The sequence below is a fragment of the Spinacia oleracea genome, chromosome 5 (assembly GCF_020520425.1).
Source record: "Spinacia oleracea cultivar Varoflay chromosome 5, BTI_SOV_V1, whole genome shotgun sequence".
Classification (NCBI taxonomy): Eukaryota; Viridiplantae; Streptophyta; class Magnoliopsida; order Caryophyllales; family Amaranthaceae; genus Spinacia; species Spinacia oleracea.
In genome coordinates this window covers 104,142,619-104,165,362 of record NC_079491.1, presented here as the reverse complement: position 1 = coordinate 104,165,362, position 22,744 = coordinate 104,142,619, and the positions used below count along the sequence as shown (strand labels likewise).

Below are 22,744 nucleotides of genomic sequence, written 5' to 3'. Positions count from 1 at the left end.
TGTTAGTTATGTGTAGCGAAATATATGATTGTGTGTGATAAACTATCCTAGAAAAACCAACGACCTTAAAAATTGCCCAAACATTCATAAACCAATTTTCCAAAGAGTTATACCGAAATACGTGTTCCGCAAACCCGAACGATCGCCATAAAAATAAGCGATGCTCGGGATGGCCTGTAACGAATCCCACAAACGCTGCACAACGCGTAAAGGACGTTATTAGGCAAGCACGCAAAATCGAAGTCGCATAAACAAAAAGTAGACGCAAACAGAAAACGAGAACCAGCCAGGGACGCATTTTCAACGCCCCTGGCTGGGCGCCAGAATTTCTCACGCCCCTCGCTGGGCGCTGAAGTTGCTGCTTGGCCTTCTGGTCAGGCGCAGCAGCTTCGGTGCCCGCGCAAAAGGGAAATACGTAGCACAAAAAAAATGTTCGTAAAAAGAATTGCTACGAGGGCGTAAGAAAAGCACTCGATTTCAAAAGCGACTCAAAAAAAAAGAATAACTCTTTGCGTCGTTGTTAGGCCTCCTACGACGACAATGTTCGGCACCAAAACCGAACATGCTAATAATTATGAATGTCACACGGGCAAGTGTTTCGAAAATCCAAAGAATGACCAAAAGAAAGAACTAAAAAGTGTACCAACAAAAGAAAGAGTGAAAAACCAATAGAGAGAGTCGAAGTCTAGACTAAGTAATACTTGAAACTTTGGGACCTAAACTTTAGCTTATCTTATGCATAGGACTGGTCCTGCCACTTGGTGCCGGTCGGGAAATCAAAGGTTAGTACGTCTCGAAGATATATCGCCAACACCAGGTTTAGTGACTCTAAGCTCCGTCCGTCCTTCCCCATTTCAAGGACCTCCGCTCCCCCAAACTCGATTCGCACCCTCAAACATGTTTATAGAAGAGCTACAAAACCAAATAACCCAAATGACCCTGCTCGTGAACCAACTAAAAATAGAAAACGAATCCTTAGCGGCTGCGCAAGCCAAACATTTTGCATTACTGGTCATTTGGCCTCCTGAAACCGAATTAGCCCAAAAATTCATTGACAATCTGGACCCAACTTACAAACAAAATCTTAGATACTTGAGCCTTGATACCTTCAAGAGGGTTTATGATATGGGAATAAAGATCGAGGATGACCCCACAAAAACAGTACAACGCAAACCTGCATACAAGAGTAGCACCTACCGTAGGGGCCCCATGCCCCAAGCCCAAAAGGTCCATGCTGTAACCCGAAGGAGCCCGGGAAGGTGGACCCGAAATCGAAAGTTTGCCCCACTCGGGTCGACTTTGGTACAAGCATTCGAAAGACTAACCAATCAGGGAAAACTAAGGCCCATAGGCCCCACACCCGACCCTCCAGTCAAAAATAAGTACTGGGTCGAGGGCGCTCGCTGCGAGTTCCATCAAGGGAATGGGCATGATACTTAAAACTGCTGGAATCTAAAAAACACAATCCAGGATATGATAGAGGATGAAATAACACCTCTCCCCAACGTTGGCAAACCCAACAACAACAAGAGCCCACTCGACTCTTGTCACATCTCTCTCGACCTACCAGAAAATGAGAACTTCGACCCTACGGTGTTTATTACACCTCAAGGTGCACCACTCGCTTTGGTCCCTATGGATCGAATCGAGAGAGAAGTATGCGGTGTGTGGGATGATGATGCTGAAGATATCTACCTGTCTCAAGAATCGGGCCAGGACCTCTTTACTGAACCTTGGCCCAGATTTGAAGTTTCCCATGACTGCCACACCTTGGATGAGGCACCCCACCTCACCAAGACTAAAACAGCTGAAATATTGGACAACCAGGCTTTATGGACATTGTTTAACGAATCGAGGCCTATGGAGGACGAGACTGTGATGACTATCCTAGCTTTACAAGATGAAGGTTTCGATCCAACCCGGTTAATCGCTCCTGCATCAACACTGGGAGAGATCAAGAACGGATGGGTGAAGACATATCAGTGGGTCAATGCAAAAGGAATAGAATTCAAGATGAGTACCGGTGAAGGACCAAAGTTTTACGAGACTAAACCCAAGGCTTGAGCCACATAGAGCACCTTAATAAAAAGCGCCTAGTAGTTCTTTAGATTGGTAGAAAAAAATAATAGAGACTTTAGATGGTCCTAAGGCCCCTTAGAATATAGGTCAGTTTTATTTCAGTGTGTTTTCCTTACTTTACGAATCAATAAAGGCGTAATATTTCTCCTAAAAATTTTATTCTAACACTAAATAAGCACCAAATGTACTTGCAAAATATAAAAATAAAGAGGCGGCCCACTCTAGGCCCAACAAACAAAGCACACTCGGTTTTGAAATAGTGCCATGAGAACCAATTCCCGAAACCCACAAAATAAACCGCACCATCCCATTCATATCCCCAAAACATAAAAGTCAACCAGTGTCATCATAAAAATCAATCCATGCAACCCAAAGAAATCAAAAGGAAATCAAATTCAAACAATACAAAGGTTTCTCAAGAAAAAAAACTCATAAAAAATAGACACCGCCCCCCGCATCAACACGCACCTCAACCCACCCAAAAGCCTACACAAAGATCTTCATATCTTCCACACCCTAACTCCATTTTTAAAACCGTTTCGAGTCACGGATAGAAAAAAATAATCCGGACAAAAATGCATCTCATGCTAACAGTCAAAAAAAGCCTCCGAAATAGCCTTAAAATTGATTTTAAATACGAGCAAAAATCAAAGCACTAAAAAAAGAGAAAAAGAAATAAATGCAAGAACACGTGAAGCAAAGCGTCAAAAACGACCGCCCATATCATTGTCAGCGCCCAGGGCTGGGCGCCGAAATCTTTGACGCCCCAGCCTGGGTGTTGAAACTCTCTTCCTGCCTAAATTTTTTAGAAGTGCTTGTCATTTTATCCGCACATAACGGAAAAATAACGAACACTTGGGGGGTACAGCACGTATCCAAATAGGCTCACCAAAAAATATAGCCATACAAAACATAGTCGAATTTCATTTTTTACGCGACTTACGACAAAAAAAAAACGGCAGACGAAAATAATGATAATACTTCACTCATTTGACCGGTTAAGTAATATGCTACCACCTCAGGGCATATCTATTAAAATCTGGCATCCTAGAACTTATTCTAAAGCTAGAACTACGTGCGACCTGATTCTGACAAGATACGTAGGCAATCCTTACCAAGGATTCGGTCCAATAAAAAAAAACACATATTCTTTGTGCAAAAAGTGTTAGACATATAAAAACATAAAAAAGAGGAGAAACAAAAATAAATGAAAATGAAAAATAAAAATACGCCTTTATTGAAAAAAAAATAATAAGAAGGAAAACAAAGTGCTAAGAATAAAAAACAAACACAACTGAAATAAATAAAGGGCACCTACACCCTAGCAAGAACTACACTACTCTAGTTCTTCCGGATCATCAAATAAAGTCTTGTAGAGGGCAATGTTCGCAGGATCCACCCCCACAGTCTTCTCCGCTGCCCCAATATCAATCTCCATAAGAACCGGCTCCTGGACACTAACTTCCAAAGATGCCAAGGCTTCAGAAACATTCTCAGTTATAGCCCGCTCAGCCTCAAGGGCACAGACAATGGTGGGAGAAGGATTATTATCATCAACTAGACTAGCCACTGTTTCTACAGGCGGCTGAGCCTTCCTAACCCATACATTGTTCCGGCGACGATCTCCGCGAGAGCTTGCATTTCTTTTAACAACAGCAGGCCTCTTCATGTTAGGCATCTTTTTAGGCCTGAAACTGGAACGGGGAGGAACTTCCTTTCGCTTTCGATCAGGACGAGCTTTCACAGTCTTAATACTATAGGTACGAGGTTTGGCAGAATCAGGACCCTCATACTTAACATGAATACGAGGTATCAAAAGCTCAGCCGGCTCCCCATTTCGAGCCTCGGTCCTCACATCTTTATCATCGGAGCTCATCCACAACTTGTAGTTTCCAGAAAGACCCACAAAGCCATTTGTAGCTACGGCCCAACGCGGGAGACCATCATAATACTTAGCCCACGCTAGAACCCGTGCTTGTGAAAAGGCCGCTACCTTAGGTGGTACCGTATCAGAAAAAGGGATAGTCTGCCTTAAACCATATTGACGCATGACTCGGTAAGGGAAAATATAAATGGAACGAGATAGCCCCAACAAAGAAACATAAACCGATACATTAGAACCCCCTGTCATAGTAGTCAAACCCCACCATGGTACCACCCACTTAATAGAACAAATGCCATAAGTAAAAAGGGAGGTCCATTCGGCCTCGTCCGGGCCTTGGTGCAAGTATTTTCGGTTACCCAAGGCTATAGGGCGATAATGTTTAGGATCGGCAGGAGCTTCCAAAAGTCTAAGGAAAAGATCGATTACCTGCAACAATAGGGGGCTCCCCTTAAAATGTTCAGATTTGGCATCCTTCTTCAGCTCATCCGCACTCAGCAAAGCCTCGGCAACAACCAACGGCATAATAGAATAGCAATTTTCCATCCGGCTAATCAAGGGGATCAACCTTATGTCACCGAACACGCCATTGTTATTCGACAGCAAATAGTGATTCAACAAGCAAAATACAAGGGATCGAATATTCAATTTCTGTTCGGTCATATTCTTACTAGGCCTAAAGTGATGTTTTACAAGTTTTGCCAAGTTAACCTCGTCACCTACAATAATTTCAGCAAACATGTTATCATCTAGTCCTAGGAAAGCCCCTATGGTTGTTTTACCCTCTTCAATAGTGCCAGGGGTAGCAGGAGTAGCATTAGTAGGATAACCAAGGATCGCAGCAAATTCATCTGGCAAAGGACATATTTCGTTGCCCCGAAAGGCAAAAACATGATGATCGGAGTTCCAAAAGCTTAGGGCAGCATGCAAAAAGTTATAATCAATATTAATTTGTTGTAAGCCTAAAAGTGCCTCTAAGTGGTATTCTTTTAACAAAACCTTTTCTGTGGGAGTAAGGGCCCGTAGCCAACGCCTAATAGTCCGTTGGAGTGAGAAAGTAGGGATCGACATGGCAAAAGCAATGAGTAATTAAAACACAGCAAAAAAGAGAGAAAGAAATTGAGAGTGGTGGAAAATAGGGACGTATCTAGCCCCTATATATAGCTGAACGCACCCAGTGACATCCTGATCCCATTCGGAAACGTGTTAGGAAATCCGAAAGTCAAATATCACCAGGAAAAGACTTCCAGCGCCCATGGCTGGGCGCCGAAATGTTTAACGCCTAGCCTTGGGCGCCGGAAATGTAGCCCAAGGCCCAGATTTCACAAAATGCGGAACAGGAAAGGACTTAAAACCGTGTTGCCAAACACGAGGCCCCATTGCAATTAAGATTAATCCCAAAAGCACCTTTAGCTCCCAAATAACAAAAATGAATGTTAGAACTTGGTCGAAACTTAGACTTGTCTCAAGGAATATGTGTACACTTTTCAAACCAAATATGAACAAAATAAATATCAAGGTCATTCTTCGAAACACCAAAAAAATATTGTTAAGTCGTTGGTTTCTCAAAAAGAAAAATGTTTGTCTGTCAAAAGATTAATCCGGGCCAAGCTAAACCAGATGTTATTTGAAAATAAACTTTGTCGCCCGAAAAGTGAAGTCGCACTCCATGACTTCGCCAAAATAGCACACCACTATAAAGGCCGCTCGCACGTACGAGCGCGACCCCAAATATGATTAAAAGACGTTATAAACGTCCCCCTCTTGGCGAAAAGTAACCGACAAGCCCAAGTGCTTGGGGGCTCGCGGAAAAAATATATACTCCAACAAAGAGTGTGCGGAGTCAAAATCATATTTCCGGACTACGCTATACGCAGTCCCATGTTTGGGTAAGCTCAAAAGAACGGGTTTCGACCTCAAGGAAAGGTCGCCGTTGACACTCGTACATAGTCTCCTAACCAAGGACCCAGGTAGTGGCAAAATTGAGCCGAAAAGACTAGCTCAAAACCACGAAAGAAGATGACCACAAAACAATGGTCCGTCTAACCATGTTGTGAACCCACATTCAGGTTACAACTAAATCCGAGCATCCCTCGAAAGAATTCGCTCCTGCGAGAATGAATAAGAAAAGAAATTCTCAAAAGAAATCACGATGAACAAAAGCAATAGGAACTTACCCATCTTCAGTGGGCAAGACCGCGTCACCAACCACGCGAGTTCCAAGTCGAAAAAAAAACGAATTCAGGGACGTCCACCCTTAACGGGCAGGCTCGCCATCTTTAGCCGGCGGGGTCTGCGTCACTAACCGCGCAGGTCCTTAGTCGTTGCAGCGATAACTTTTTTTGGTTTTCCGTTTTTTCCCAAAAACGATGTGAGTAGCCTTTGGTTTTCCGTTTTTCCCAAAAACGATGTGAGTAGCCTTCGGTTTTCCATTTTTCCCAAAAACGATGTGAGTAGCCTTTGGTTTTCCGTTTTTCCCAAAAACGATGTGAGTAGCCTTTGGTTTTCCATTTTTCCCAAAAACGATGTGAGTAGCCTTTGGTTTTCCGTTTTTCCCAAAAATGATGTGAGTAGCCTTTGGTTTTCCGTTTTTCCCAAAAACGATGTGAGTAGCCTTTGGTTTTCCGTTTTTCCTAAAAACGATGTGAGTAGCTTTTGGTTTTCCGTTTTTCCCAAAAACGATGTGAGTAGCTTTTGCTTTTCCGTTTTTTTTCCAAAAAAGAGCGATGTGAGTAGTTATTGGTTTTCCGTTTTTTCCAAAAAAAAGAGCGATGTGAGTAGTTTTTTCATTTTTCCAAAAATTAAAGTATTGATTTTCCGTTTTTCCAAAAAGAACGATGTGCTGGATTTTCCTTCGTTTTACGTCCCATAAAAACAAGGGGGTTTTCTCGTTTAGCTAACCCTGAAAATGAGAATCTTTAAAAATATTTTTACCTCGTGATTGGGCTTGGCCAGGCCCAATTACACTTTATAGCTTTGATTTCAAAAACATCTGTAGCTACTCCCAATGACAAAGTGAGGGAGTTTCTACGCACCTTTAGATCCTTCCAATGACAAAGTGAGGAAGTTTCTATACTATCAGTTGACAAATCCCAATGACACGTGAGGGATATGTCAAAATTTCAAAGTGATGACCCTTAAGTCAAATGTTATCACTCGGGGGCTCGTGAGACCCTCGCAAAAAAACAGGTCACCATGGCTTGTGTGACGCACTCCGTCTAATACTTTGACCATAGTCTCATCCCGAGACTCAGTCAAAGTGGGGGCTAACTGTAGACACCTACATTTGTCCCCATTCCCGAAAGGGAAGGTTCGATGATGAAAACATAAATCTCCACTTGACAACGCATCTCCTATAAAATAACGAATCTCAATTCCCCTTTTCATTTCACCCGAAACCTTCTATTTATAGAAACCTCCTATTTATGGAAACCTTCTAAAAATAGTAACTGCCGTAATGGGTAGTTGTTAAAAGTGGCAAGTCATAAAAGATAGAAACCTGTCAGAATTAGGTGTTGCACTCCAACATAAATCCTAAATGAGATAGAAAACTGCGAGAATCCTATTCCTAATATGATTCGGAAATAAGAGTTACGTATTAATTAAATCCTAACGAGCCTAGAGTTCGTAACGGGCCTAGGCGCATTCCGTCATGAAATTGATACGCACCAAAAGACTCAATTAAGTCTCAAACACTACGGATTTCAGGAATCCGAATCTGACTAAGAAAACAGCCCAGACCCTATTTTCAACGCCTGGCTCTGGGCGCCGAAATCTTCGGCGCCCAGGCCTGGGCGCTGAAAATACCTGGGTACGTGTTTTTTCCTAATTCTTTGTGGATTAGAACTCTGCAATTCTATCTTTCCACGAACTCTTCCCTATAAATACAGCCCCAAATTCGACGTGAAAAGAACACACAATTCATATTCTGAGTATTGACTACAACCCTTAGCCTAAGCCTCACGCTGCAAAATTGTTCACGCGTTCTGTCGCAATCGATCCATAAATCGAACAGAACGTATCCTGCCCCATAATTTGAGATTCGTTAAATAAAAAGGAGAAATAGCAAAGTCAAAGTGGTTAGTTTTCTGAGAACCGTGACGCACCTCTCAAGGGTGCGTCGTAATGTATCCCTTTTCGATGATTTAATTGCTTTCCTCACTAGTGGAAAAAACCCCTATTGTAGCCCCCTTGTTGAGGGGGGCATACATAAGCGCGCCTCAATAACCACTTAGTCAACGCGGGTCAAACCTTTTACTAACAGGTTGAAGGGGGTTTTTTGGGTGTTCGCTTCTATAGAGGTTGTTGAAGGGGGCTTTTAATAGCCCCCCTCAATAGACACTATCTAAAAGGGCGGGCTTATGTTTGTTCGCTTCAACAGGGATTCAAAACATTTAATTCAATTAAAACTTCTCAACGTACGCTAAACCTTCTCACCCTAAACCTTCTATTCCAACGCAACGCATCTGAAGGCGATCGAGTTCGCAGCTCTCTGCACCCCGCGGCTCCACCACCACCATCACCACCACCACCTTCCTCACCGCGCGGCTCCACCACCACCATCTGAAGGCGAGTTGCCCCCGATCGTCGTGTTTCCTACCTCCGTGCGACTCTGTTTCACACAATCTGTCAAGGTTAGTTTCTATTCGATTCAGTTTCTAAGACCATGAATTCCAGTATTTACTGCTTGAGTGCGACCTACAAATTGGGGTTTTGGCCGAGTCTAATGGAATGAAGTTGAAGATGAAATGATGATGAGTACATAAATCTTAGGTCTATGTTGTTTTTTCAATCTTCTTTTTGTAGATTTGGGTTGATACATTGTTCCAATTTCTTTGCTTAGCAGGCCAGAATTTCAGAGCCTTCTTAATCAATCTGAAGCAGAATTCGGGTTTTGTCATGAAATGGGTCTTATTATCCCTTGTGATCAACATGTTTTTGAGTCTCTCACTTCTATGCTTAATATTAAATAATTAGTCTTTTTAGAGGTTAGTTAATTGAGTTTCTTATTCTGACTGAGTTTAATTAGGAACCCATATGGAGATTATTTTTGTTTTTCATGGGTTTATGAATAGATTTGTATATTTGGCTGAAAAAATCAACTTGTAATTCTTTTTCTCACGGTGGCTGGCGCTTGGGGTATGTTGCCCTATGACAGAAAGTTATTTTAATGATATATTTTGATACACAGCATATAGTTCCCTTAATTGCAAAGTTCAGCTAATTATACCAGAGAACAGGGAATGTGACCTGTTTCATTAAATGTACAAATCCCTTAATGTTTGAGTTGATTCATGTACATTATATGTTTCCCTTGATTTCTGTTTTGTTTATAAGGATAAGCTACCAACATAGAACAGAATGATTGATCAAATCAATGAGATTCGAGTACCCTGTTGTTACCTTTCATGTTGTTATCAAACCGATTATGACGTGATTCCACGACTGTTATAGTGACTATACACAGAGCTGATTAACCTACCAAAGCAAACCATGTTGCCCTGAAAGCAAATCTAGATTAACATACCCACTTGAAGATTACTAAGCACGCCCAAGGTTAAATAAATCTGTCTCAAATCTGATGAATATAATGTCTCTTATCCTGATGATTGTTTTGAGACATACAACTGTACAAGAACTGATGAATTGGACAATATTTTTTGCACCTCAAAGTTAGACATCTGACGGTATTAATAGTATTTTTAATTATCCCCTTTCAATGTTTCATAATAGGATTTTAAAGTTAACCACTAATTAATACAAAGTTTGACAGTTTCCCTTCAATTAGTTGAGAGCATAATGAGTTGATTAGCAAAGAATTTAGGCTAATGTTCTAATATTGGATGAATTTACAAAAAAGGGTTTGATATTTGTGGTTTTTCTAGTTCAATTGTTAGTTTATAATTGATTCTTTTTTGTTTTTGTTCTGGCCGGGGCTGGGGATGGGGTGGATGCGGTCTTTTTTTATTACTGCTTTTTTTGTATGATGAGATGATGGTACTCAACATGATAATAATGCTAAAGTTGGGCAAAAATCTATCTTTATGTATTATATTACCGTAAATAAACAAAGTTTTTGAGTTAAAAATGAAAAAAAAAGATGGATTATTCTGCTCAATATGGGTGAAATCCATCTTTATGCATAACATCTGGAACAATCCAGTAAAAGAAATAATCACATATATGTTTGAATATAGAAATTCAAATCCTGTATTAAATTTGTCTTGGGTTAATTATTTCGTAACTAATTTAAAACCTAAACATGAGCATCGCTGGGATCTATTGATTGAGTTCTGGAGGATGGTTTTTACAGATATTTTATCTTTGGATAAGATTGCATCATTAGAGAACAAAGATCTTATGCCAAGCTAGTTTATACTTAAATCGATTTTAGTTTATTCCAGTGAAATCTTATGTGAAGCTAATAAATGTTAATGTTGACACATATTCCTGTTTTGTTTGGTTTTATAAATTGAGATGAGGTCTTACCATTTTTCTGATGTATAGTTCTTGTGTCAAAATTAAGAATTTGTGGCTTGATTTATCTAATTCTGTGTAAAACCTTGTGTTATTAGAAATGAGTCGTCATTGGATGTACGGTGACCATACTACGGTGGAATACTTGAGTGGGGTTGAGGAGTTCCTTAGATGTGCTTTAGCACACCAACGGAGTACGAAAGCCGCAAAGATCTATTGTCCTTGCCGTGATTGTAACAATGTAAGGCGGTTAGCTGATATTGATGAAATTGAGGATCATTTATTTCGTCGTGGGTTTAAGCAAGATTACCATGTCTGGTTTTGGCATGGTGAGAAAATACTTGATCGTCCAAGTTCTAGTGTGAATGAATTTGATGTTCTGGCAGAGAGTGATGAGAGTGATGAGAGTGATTCTGATATTTCTGAGAATAATGAGATGGATGATGATGAGCAAGAAGATAATGAAATAAATGAAATGATGGATGCGGTGAAAGATCACTTGAATGAACGACCTCACATACTCGAGCAGGTATTAAAGGCTGCTGAGACGCCTTTGTACCCTGGGTGTACAAAATTCAAATTGTTAGAATGTGTGGCATCACTTTCCAACTTGAAAGCGGAGAGTGGTTGGACCGAAGAAAGTTTCACGAAATTATTGAAACGACTAGGTCTTTGGTTTCCCGATGGCAATGACATTCCCACCTCTGCCTATTATGCCAACAAATTGACGAATCCCTTAGGCTTATAGGCCGTCAAGATAGATGCTTGCCCAAATGATTGTATTCTTTACAGAAAAGAGTATGAAAATTTGGATAAGTGTCCAACGTGTTCTATGTCGCGTTACAAGCGTAAAGGGGCCAATTCAGCTAAGAGGGGACCGCCCGCCAAGGTATTGTGGTATCTTCCGATCATACCTAGGTTTGAGCGCTTGTTCTCCGTAAAGAAGAATCCTAAGTATCTGAGGTGGCATGCGGAAGGGAGGAAGAAAGATGAATTCCTTAGACATCCGGCTGATTCTCCTCAATGGAGAACTATTGATAAGAAGTATCCTGAATTTGGCAAGGAGGTTAGAAATCTGAGACTTGCTCTATGTACAGATGGGATGAATCCATACGGCTCTCTGAGTAGTCAGCATAGCACTTGGCCGGTTCTTCTTGCAATTTACAATCTTCCTCCATGGTTGTGTATGAAACGCAAGCATATCATGTTGTCACTCCTCATCTTAGGGCCTAAGCAGCCAGGACATGATATAGATGTGTATCTCGCTCCACTCATAGATGATTTGAAATTGTTGTGGAATGAAGGTGTTCCAATGTTCGATGCTCACACCAACTCAAACTTTACATTGCGGGCAATGGTTTTCTGTACCATAAATGATTTTCCGGCCTATGGAAACTTGTCTGGGTACAAAACCAAAGGAGAACAAGCATGCCCTATATGTGAAGAGGACATGAAGCCCACACGGTTGGATCATTTCAAGAAAAATATCTACCCAGATTTCAGGAAGCACCTTAGTCGATATCATCCTTATCGTAAGAAGAAGAAGGAATTCAATGGGTTCACCGAGGAAGGAGTAGCTCGTACACCTTTGACAGGATCACAAGTTTATGAACGTATCAAAAATGTTGAAACCAAATACGGTAAGTGCTTCAAGTCCAAGTCTAAAAAGGGTGTTTTATGGAAGAAAATGTCTCCATTATGGGATCTTCCCTACTGGAAAGATTTTTCGTTTAGGCATTGTCTCGATGTAATGCACATTGAGAAAAATGTGTGCGATGCTATCATCGGGACTTTGCTAAACATACCAGGAAAGACCAAGGACAGTGAGAATGTGCGGAAAGATATGAAAAAGAAGAATATTCGACCAGATTTGTGGCCTGTTAAAAAAAAGGATGGTACAAAGACCTTTCTGCCTCCAGCGTGTTACACAATGTCGAGAAAGGAGAAGAAGAAGTTTTGTGAGTGCTTACATGGCATTAAGGTTCCCTCGGGATATTCGTCGAATGTTAAGCGCCTAGTGTCTCTCTCGGACCTTAGGTTGATTGGTATGAAGTCTCATGATTGTCATGCACTGATTAATGTATTTTTGCCAATTGCACTTCGTGGGATATTGCCGAAACACGTGAGACATGTTATAACAAAACTTTGTTTGTTTTTCAATTCCATATGTGCTAAGGTGATTGATCCGGAGACTTTGGATGCTTTGCACAATGATGTTGTTGAAACTCTATGTCGATTTGAAATGTATTTTCCGCCTTCTTTCTTTGATATAATGGTGCATTTGATTGTCCATTTAGTTCGCGAAGTCAAGTTCTGTGGTCCGGTGTTCTTAAGATGGATGTATCCTTTTGACAGATTTTTTAAGACTTTAAAGGACAAAGCAAGGAATCCGGCTAATCCAGAGGGTAGTATCATTCGGGGAGTCCTTAAAGAAGAGATTTCTGGATATCTAGCTGAGTTTTTGTCAAGCCTTGAACCAATAGGACTTCCAAAATCTCGACATGTTGGTAGGCTCGCAGGGGAGGGAGTAATTGGTAAAAATGTGATATCTCCTCCATCGGAGAGGAAGAAGAAGGCACATCTTTGTGTGTTGCAGCATCTTACAGAGGTTCATCCTTATTTAGAAAAGCATCTGCTTGAATTGCAACATTGTAATCCTAAGTTGAAGGAAAGAGCGTTGATGCGGGAACATAATCGCACATTTGTTGAATGGTATAAGAAGGAAGTTGGCAAGAAACAAGACCATGATGTTTCTGATACGATCAAGTGGTTATCTCGAGGTCCTCGACTATGTGTTCGATCTTTTGAAGGATATGATATCAATGGGTTCACATTCTACACTAGAAGGCAAGATGAAAAGAGTGTAGTGCAAAATAGTGGAGTAAAGGTTGTTGCATCATCTAGGGTCTATGCAAGCGCTAAGGATAAAAGGCCGGTTGATTCAACACAATCATATTATGGTGTTATCGAAGAAATATGGGAGCTTGATTATACCTATTTTGTGATCCCTGTTTTTCGGTGTCAGTGGGCTAACAACCACAATGGTGTGAAGCAAGATGAAATTTTCCCGGGTTTAACCTTGGTGAACTTTGATCGACTAAGTGAAAGTGACGAGCCATTCATTCTAGCATCACTAGCTAAGCAAGTTTTTTATGTGGTTGACAATATTGATCCTAGATGGCGTGTTGTTGCCCAAGGAAAAAGACATATTTTGGGTATTAATGATGTTGTAGATGAAGATGAGTATGATGAGTATGATGACACACCTCCGTTACCAATGGTTGTTCAACCATTTCCAGAAGAGGAGGATGCAAATAATACTAATCATATGCGTACAGATCATACGGAAGGAATATGGGTTACGAATCGTAATTGAAACATACATGTGTAAGTTCGGGCTTCACTTCTGATGCATTGTTGAAGTTTTTGACTTTGTTCTTTCTATTCATATCTGAAAGCCTGTGCGCCTTGGAATTTTTGTTATCTTGACTACTTAAATTTGAATAGTGAAGGATACTTGTGGATATTAATTCATATTTTTTTTCTAAAAATTCAACCCCAATCAATTGTCACTTGTATTGTGAAGAGGAATTGCAGTGATAGTCTCCTACTTTATCCCTCCTATTTAAGTTACTGAGAGTGTGATACTTCTAATAACTTGACTAACTTTATCTGGTTTTTTCACACAGGTGTAAACTTGGTGAATGTCGTATCCTCTTATGTGAGTCAGGTTCCAAGCACAGGTTGCAGAAATTGCAGTTGAATTTTCCTAGGTTAGTTTTCAGTACATTTTGTCTAATAATATCAATTACCTGTTCTTGTTTGCATGGCTTTGTGATTGGTAACTTAGTTTCTGATGTTTGCTTTCTGGTGGTTGATGATGGATAAGTACATAAAAACCGTTTTGAAGATGACTTTGTTTGCAATTTTGCAACCATATAGGGCTATTTGCAATTTTGTAAAATGATATTATAACTAATAAATACATACTCAGAAGTATATAATGATAATCTTCATTATATGTTTGTATATGGTTGTCTCACTATCATCCAAGAATATCATATTAATCTCTTGCTTTCCTGACTCTGGTTCGCCCATAATGTAAGAACAATTGCCAATTGGAAACATCTTGTCACTCTTTGTAGGTAAAGAAGAGTGAAAATCGTGTGTTGTATCAGCTGTATTAAGCTATAATAAGCTTCTTTGACCTGGAGGAGGGATGTTCTTTCTAGCCAAAAAGCATTGTAAAACTCGTTGGTTGTATATTTGAAGTTTCTCAAAGTGTGTGTTTGAATTTTATATTCATGAAGTTTCATAGTTTCTGATATGGAATAGCAGCTCTTACGAGAAGCAGACAGTAATTTGATACTCTGCTTACAGTATGGTGTAATTTACATGTTTGAAGGTGAAGATTTGAACTCCAGAATCATCAAATTAGACCAGAAATAGAAATATGAGTGATGTCTAGAAACTGTCCTGTTCCTGAAGTATCAAAACTTACAAAATTTGTAACTTTTGTCATCCATAACCAGAAAAGCAGCATGAAGCTGTAAAATGTCAGAAAAACAATACACCCTGAATCTGATCAACGAACGTCAATTTTATTTATAGTTGATACATTCATTAGACCAGAAATGTATATTTGAATCATGTTTGGAAACTGTCCTGTAACAGAAGTACGTATCAGAACTTATGAATAACATTTTTGTCATCCATAACTAGAAGGCTAGAAGCTGTTAAATCTCAGGAAAGCAATTCAGAAGCTGTTACAAACCGTTTTCTGTGTAGATTATTATCATGGAGAATTGTGTAAAATTGCTGTTATGCTGTTTCGGCTGTATCCCTAGACCTGGTTATATATAAAAAATTAAAGAGGTTGATCGACTATTCCAATGCAACTGAAATTCATCAAAATAAACAGAGATTCTTTGGTCAATTCAGATCAGTTCTGTGCATATAGTGCACAGTTCTGTTTTATTAAAACTGAAAACTGAGTATTGCTCTCTTTTCTAAGTATTGCTCTCTTTTCTAAGTATTCCTCCCTTTACTAAGTATTGCTCTCTTTTCTTTGTTGCAGGACCGTAGCTACCATGGATGATCATCGTGATAATGAAATACAGGGAATTGATGGAGCTAGTCATCCTACGGGGGAATCACAAGATACCAACACTAGTAAAAAGACCAAATTATGTGGTCCGTCAAAAGGAGTTCAAGCCAAAAAGCCCATGTATCTTCAGTATAATCAATATGGAATCCCCGATGGAGAATGGTCAAGAGAATACGGGAAGCAAGTTGGGTCTTGTGCTGCTAGAATTAACATTAATGTGAAAGAATATTCAATGTTAGATGAACACACAAAGAAGGGGTTTTAGGAGGAGACCAAGGTAAACATTGAATAAAAACTTGATTTGTATTCTCCTAGATTATCTAATTTGTGTAGCATACGTTTCTAACAATCTCTTATCCATAAAATTAACAGCTTATGTTCCACATTATTGATGATCCGGCTAAAAGGAGAGAAAAATATTTTCATATGTGTGTGGCGAAACGCTTTGGAGCTTTCAAGTCCAGGTTAACGCGGCGTTGGATAACTAAGAAAGAAAAAATGCCGAAACATCAGACAGACGACATGCCTTGGGACATCTACAATCAAATCACAGGATGATTGGAAAACATTTGTGATGGAACGAAACAAGCCGTGTTGGTAATAATGAATTTACTTTGCTAGATATTTTTTTATATAATTATATGATTAGTTTGTTGTTGCCATCTTTAATTGTTCGACATGTTCTTTATGTGTTTTTTGACAGGTTCTTAGAGAAAAAGCAAGTAAAAGTGCATTACAAAACAAGCACCCACGTCGCACAGGCCAAAAGGGTTATGTTAGAAAGAGACCAGAGTGGATAAATGATGGGCGACTACCGCCAGAGGCAGCTTTAACCCTCTCAAGTGGCTCCTCCTCAGTGACCTCATCACTCACCACAGCGTCAGATAGATTTAAGAAGTTTAGATCAGTAGAGTGGATCTTGGCTCATCAAGTTAAAAACAAAGAGGGAAAGTGGGAAGTTGACCCGAATGATAAGGAAGCCGTAAATATTGCTAAGATGGCTGTAAGTGCATATGAAATTTTACGTTCTATATCCTTTTCTTTGCTTCTCCTTTTCATCATGTACACCATCTAATTTTTACTTTCCTAATTCTTATAGTTGGAGTACATAGAAGAGGGAAAAGGAAATATTTCTTTCACCCAGGGAGAAGATGCCCTCACCAAGGCTATGGGAAAAAAGGATCACCGTGGGCATGTCAAGGCAACAGGTGGAGTCAATGTCGGTTACAAAGTTGCTTTCGGTCCAATAGACCGAAGTAGTAGATGTGGCCATAGTAAACCATCACCGGAGGCAGTCGAATCAATCAGAGCTTCAGTGAGAAGGGAGTTTGAAGATCAATTAGAGAGAAAGGTGGCGGAGGCCCTCCAAAAGCAACTAGCCACATTGAAAGAAACCGGTCAACTAAACACCCTCTCTACCCCCGCACTTGATTCTGCTCTTGTAAGTGATGAGTTTGATGTTAACCGTGCACTCGAAACCGCTCGTCCGAATTCATCGCAGCAACCACGCGAGCTGAAGGTATATATTCTCTATAGTGCATACACTCAAAACACCCCTAGCTAGGTTTTTTTATTGTAATTTGTAGTGATTTCTGAAATTTTGTAAATTTATTTGTGAAGGCCATAACTCCATGTCGTCTTGCCCTTGAGGATAAAGTTTTGGGTAACAAAGTGATAGTGGCAGATGGTATGGCATACCCATTGGATGGTTCGTTGCACCAACACTTTAGATCGATGAAGCCTAGTCATTATAAGGTCCAAGTTGATTGTATTTACGACGGACATGATGATGACACTCTTCCGGTACCTACTGGAGATGGATTAAATAACTTAGGCAGGGCTCTTGCTAGTTTTGTGCAATGGCCAATTCACTTGGTGATTTTCGAAGAAGACGAGGTATAAATTTTTTATTATTAATTGTCATTCATTGCGTTATACATCTATTTATTTATTATTGCTATTTGCCTACCTCTGTTTAGAATTAGATTCAGAGCCTTGAACTCCTTTGGTTTCTACCTCTATTTAGGAGTACTCTACTCCACGCCCAACAAAGAAGTCCAGGAGTCAGATTTTTGAAGAGGTGGTTGGTAGCTCCAAAGAGAAGAAAAACGAATTAATTGTCAAAGAGAAGACAACAGAATTAGTTGTCAAAGATAAGACAACAGAATTAATTGTCAAAGAGAAGGCAACACTTGATTTAGGGTCCAAAGAGAAGACAACACTGAAGTTAACGGCCAAGGTAAACCATATGCTTCCCACTCCCCTGTGCTTCAACACTGAAATCAAAACTGAAATTTTCATGCTATCTTAACATTATTGTTACAGGAAAATTCATGCTCAAATAAGTTGGAGTCGAAATCGAAGTCGAAGAACTCTAAGAAATCCAAAGAGATGGTAGGTAGTTGTGATCGTAAAACTGAAGAATCAGCGGCCAAAAGTAAGAAGCAAAATTTGGCAGACGACACAATTCAAGGTCTTGGCCCATCATGCAATTATTTGAAGTTTATCATCAATACGGCGCCCGGTGATGTATATAAAAATACTTCAATCCCATTGCCCGCTTCGGTTTGGCATTATGATGAAGATCGACAAACTTATGTATATGAGGTTGACGTTGAAGAGTTCCTTAGAGGGGCGTGCCTCAACATTTCAGTGATCCAAGTCTATATGATGTAAAATTTTCCATCGATATTTTTGTTTTTGGTTTTGTCAACTATAATAGTTTTTGAAATTTTTGCATTATACATTTACTTTGTAGGTGTTTATTCCACGAGCACACCTTTGCATTTGACAACTCTCAGATTGGGTTTGTTTGTCCCGAGGCAATGTCAAGCTCTAGAATCAAGGCCAACCCTCAGGCTGCATCAATGTATTTGAAAGTAGTTTTCAATGCTGAAATTGAAAAGGAGAAGAAGGGTGATCCTAACATTACCAAGTGGTTTTTGATCCCATACCATCAAGAGTAAGTGTTAGAGATTGATCGATATTTGGTAAATAGCTATGTTATTGTTATTTTCATGCGTAAGGTTGCAATACATTTATATATAATGCAGAAATAATTGGATTTTGTACGTGTTAGACCTACGTAGAGGTTGTGCGTATATTTTCGACTCTGCGATAGGTTCCAACCGAGAAAATAGTGCATGGGGAATCTTGTGTTTGTAAGTTACTTTCATTTCTTTTTAAGTTATTTCTTTTCGTGCCGAATCAGATTCATGAAGTTTTACTCAACTTCCAGGGCATACCAAGTGTACAAGTTTAATGATGGGATTTGTCCAAATAGAGCGACTACGCAGGGGTTGAAAGGCTTCCATGTAAAGGTATATCATGCTTACTAATTAGCTTTACTTTTTTTTGGGTAACTACTTGGATATATAATTTATGATTTGTCTCCAAATCAGTGTGCTCAACAAGTCGGCGCCCGCGAGTGTGGCTATTATGTTATGAAGTTCATGCATGAAATAGTCACGTTACACCATAACACTGATGAGCGGTTAGATAATGTTCGTTCTTTTACCGTATGTTAGTTGAACTACTAATACTAGTACTTTTACGTAGTAGAATTCTTAATTTACAAGTAGCATTACTTATCATGTTACTTATTTCAGGCTTACACTTCAAGAAATGCGCCTTATACCGATGAGGAAATAAATGTGGTTCGTGAGCAATGGGCTAAGTTTTTTACAACCGAGTATTTATTTACTTAGGTTGTTTAGACACAAAGATGGAAGTGTTTATATCTTCATGGATTTGGTAAAGTTCTTTAATTTTTCCATAATTACAAGTCTGCTGGATTTGCTAATTCATTGCTTTGAATACTAATCTGCTGGTCTTGCTGCTGGTGCATGTGAATACTGCTGTGAATACTGATCTGCTGGTCTTGCTACTGAATACTAATATGTTGGTCTTGCTGCTGCTGCTGTGATCTACTTATCTGTTGCTAATTTATTGCTTTGAATACTAATCTGGTGGTCTTGCTGCTGCTGTGAATACTAATACGCTGCTGTGAATAATCTGGTGGTCTTTAGAATTCCACTTCCATCTGTGTGTTTCTCCTCTGTTTGCTTCTGTTGCTGCTCTGTATGTTATTGTTTCTGCTTTGCTTCATTTGTTTGCTCGGCACTTGGATTGTGGGGTTCGTTTTTCCCTTAGATACCCTTAAGTTGAATGTGTGTGCAGATGTGCTAGATCTAGTTCACCTTCGAATTGGTTCTCCTAAAAAGGCAGAATGTTGTAGTCTTGTTAGTAACCTAGTGGTCATGTGTGTGGTCAAAATTTGTTGTATACATGTGTGTGGTCAGAATATATACACTTAGACTGCATTCTTACAGTGTTATCTTTCAAAACAACTGCTCAGATGCAACTGTGACGAAGATTCAATGTTTCAGAATTGCTAGATTTGCATAGTTTTTACACGGAAGTGTGCTATAAGTTAACTTTTGCTTGTACTGGGATTCTGAGAATGAAGGTTCACTATCTGTGGCTTTGTATGAGTAAAAAGGGGGGGGTGATTGAAGTGATAGTGATAGTGAGAATCGGTCTTGATTGCTTTCTGATTTCTAACAACTAAAACTAGAGGTTGATGTCTGTTGTTTTCTGATTTCTAACAACTAATAAGATTCAAATGATTCCTGACCAGGTGTTGTTTTAAACACGATGCTTGTTTCTTCCCCAACAATTTCCTCCACATCTTCCCTTAGTTTCTCATGTGGCTTTAGTTTAAGTAAAAACAAGCTTACATTGTCTGAGCTAGTAAAAATTGCTGCCAAAAAACTACATATTTTCCCTTTTCTGCTCCTGCTTCTTTATATTTAGCTTCCACAGCTTCTTTCAGCTTCCTTGAAATTGAAACCTTTAAGGGGGAAGCTAGATGTTGTGGTATGTCCTTAACTGGCCGGCCTAACCATTCAATCATCTGATGGTACCTAGTGTAACATTAAAATCCCATAAGAAAAATAAGGAAGTGAGTTTTGCTTATGTATTAGTTGTATTCTGTCAAACTGAAATCTCTCACATGTTATATCCTCCTTCTGAAAGGTTCATACTGTCTGGTGTAAATGTTTCAGACAGAAGGAGTCCAGCTCCTGCTGCATTTACATTGGGATAAACATAGCTAACTCCATCTCTGGCTGTCGTCATGAACAAAAATGTTGCATGCCCTAATCCTGCTAGTTTTGTAGACAGTACCATGTCATAATATCTATTCTGCAAGGAAATCAAAAAAGAAATAAGCTATTTCAGTTTGTATAATGTCTACTCTCTTTCTATGAGTATGTAGTTCTGATTTTCAGGATTTTCTGTTGCTTGATCTTTTGAATCCTGTTCTGTGATCCATTTTAACTGTGATGGTAATCCCAATATGCTACAAGATATTAACAGTTGGAAGGTATGATGCTTAAGGGGAAAAAATGGGTGACCAACCTTAAGAAGTCCAAGCATGTCAGTGTACTCAGGATCAGGAAAGTTATCATCAAGATCATAAACAGTTGCCCACCTCACATTTTTATTCATTTCATAAGTCTGTTTACCCCTAGCTGATGTAATTATATTAATCTGAACACCAGGATACCTATCCTTGATCAACCGAATTGCTGGGAAGAAAAGCAAGTTATCATAAACACCACCAGAAACTACACAGCAACATCTCCTGACATCTCCTCTCACCTTTGATCCCAATGATGCAACCTCAACTGCATATCCCTGTGGGAACTTGAGGAACCCGTATGGGTTTTCGGGATTATCCCGTGGATACGAGTCCTCATCTTGCTTCCCATCACTAAACATTGACCCGTATTCCGTATCTGGTTCATCCTCTCCGTCATAAAATAGATCTAACCACGGGTTTTTCTTCTTCGCTTGTAGCAGAACAATTGATCTTTTTGCACTAGGTGAGTGTTCTAGTGGATTCAGAAACAAGAGTTTTGTAGTAAGGTGGTTGGAATTAGGCAAGGAGGAAGGAGAACTGAAGAATATTGGAGTTAGACTCTTTGACAGTAGAGAAGTAGCCATATTTGAAGCAACTTTGAAAAATAAGCTTTGTGTTTTGGTTTTGGCAGTTGGGTTATAATTGGATAAGTGGACAACTCAGATTTCATTTCCTGCCTCACATTTGTTTTTAAAGGTTGTTCTTTTTTGTCTGTTAAAACTCCCCCCCCCCCCCAACTTTGAACTAAAGAACCTAAGGACTCATTTGATTCTTATTACATGACTAATATACATAGTTTTAACTTTCTAAAACTCATTCGAATCTATTTATGCACATTTAAGGCTCATTAGGTCGTTATAGGTCATGTTTAGAGCTAAAATGACATTTCCGCTCCCAACTTTGAACTAAAGAACCTAAGGACTCATTTGATTCTTATTACATGATTAATATGCATAGTTTTAACTTTCTAAAACTCATTCCAATCTACGTATGCACATTTAAGGCTCATTGGGTGGTTATAGGTCATGTTTAGAGCTAAAATAACATTTTCGCTCCCAACTTTGAACTAAAGAACCTTAGGACTCATTTGATTCTTATTACATGATTAATATGCATAGTTTTAACTTTCTAAAACTCATTCCAATCTACGTATGCACATTTAAGGCTCATTGGGTCGTTATAGGTCATATTTAGAGCTAAAATGACATTTCCGCTCCCAACTTTGAACTAAAGAACCTAAGGACTCATTTGATTCTTATTACATGACTAATATACATAGTTTTAACTTTCTAAAACTCATTCGAATCTATTTATGCACATTTAAGGCTCATTAGGTCGTTATAGGTCATGTTTAGAGCTAAAATGACATTTCCGCTCCCAAATTTGAACTAAAGAACCTAAGGACTCATTTGATTCTTATTACATGATTAATATGCATAGTTTTAACTTTCTAAAACTCATTCCAATCTACGTATGCAAATTTAAAGCTCATTGGGCTGTTATAGGTCATATTTAGAGCTAAAATAACATTTTCGCTCCCAACTTTGAACTAAAGAACCTAAGGACTCATTTGATTCTTATTACATGATTAATATGCATAGTTTTAACTTTCTAAAACTCATTCCAATCTACGTATGCACATTTAAGGCTCATTGGGTCGTTATAGGTCATATTTAGAGCTAAAATAACATTTCCGCTCCCAACTTTGAACTAAAGAACCTAAGGACTCATTTGATTCTTATTACATGACTAATATACATAGTTTTAACTTTCT

General features: G+C 39.2%; 1 pseudogene; it reads right to left on the bottom strand.

Moving 5' to 3' along the window:
• Positions 1-20,155: 20,155 nt before the first annotated feature.
• LOC130459139 (photosynthetic NDH subunit of subcomplex B 1, chloroplastic-like) lies at positions 20,156-21,563 on the bottom strand (annotated as a pseudogene).
• Positions 21,564-22,744: the final 1,181 nt, after the last annotated feature.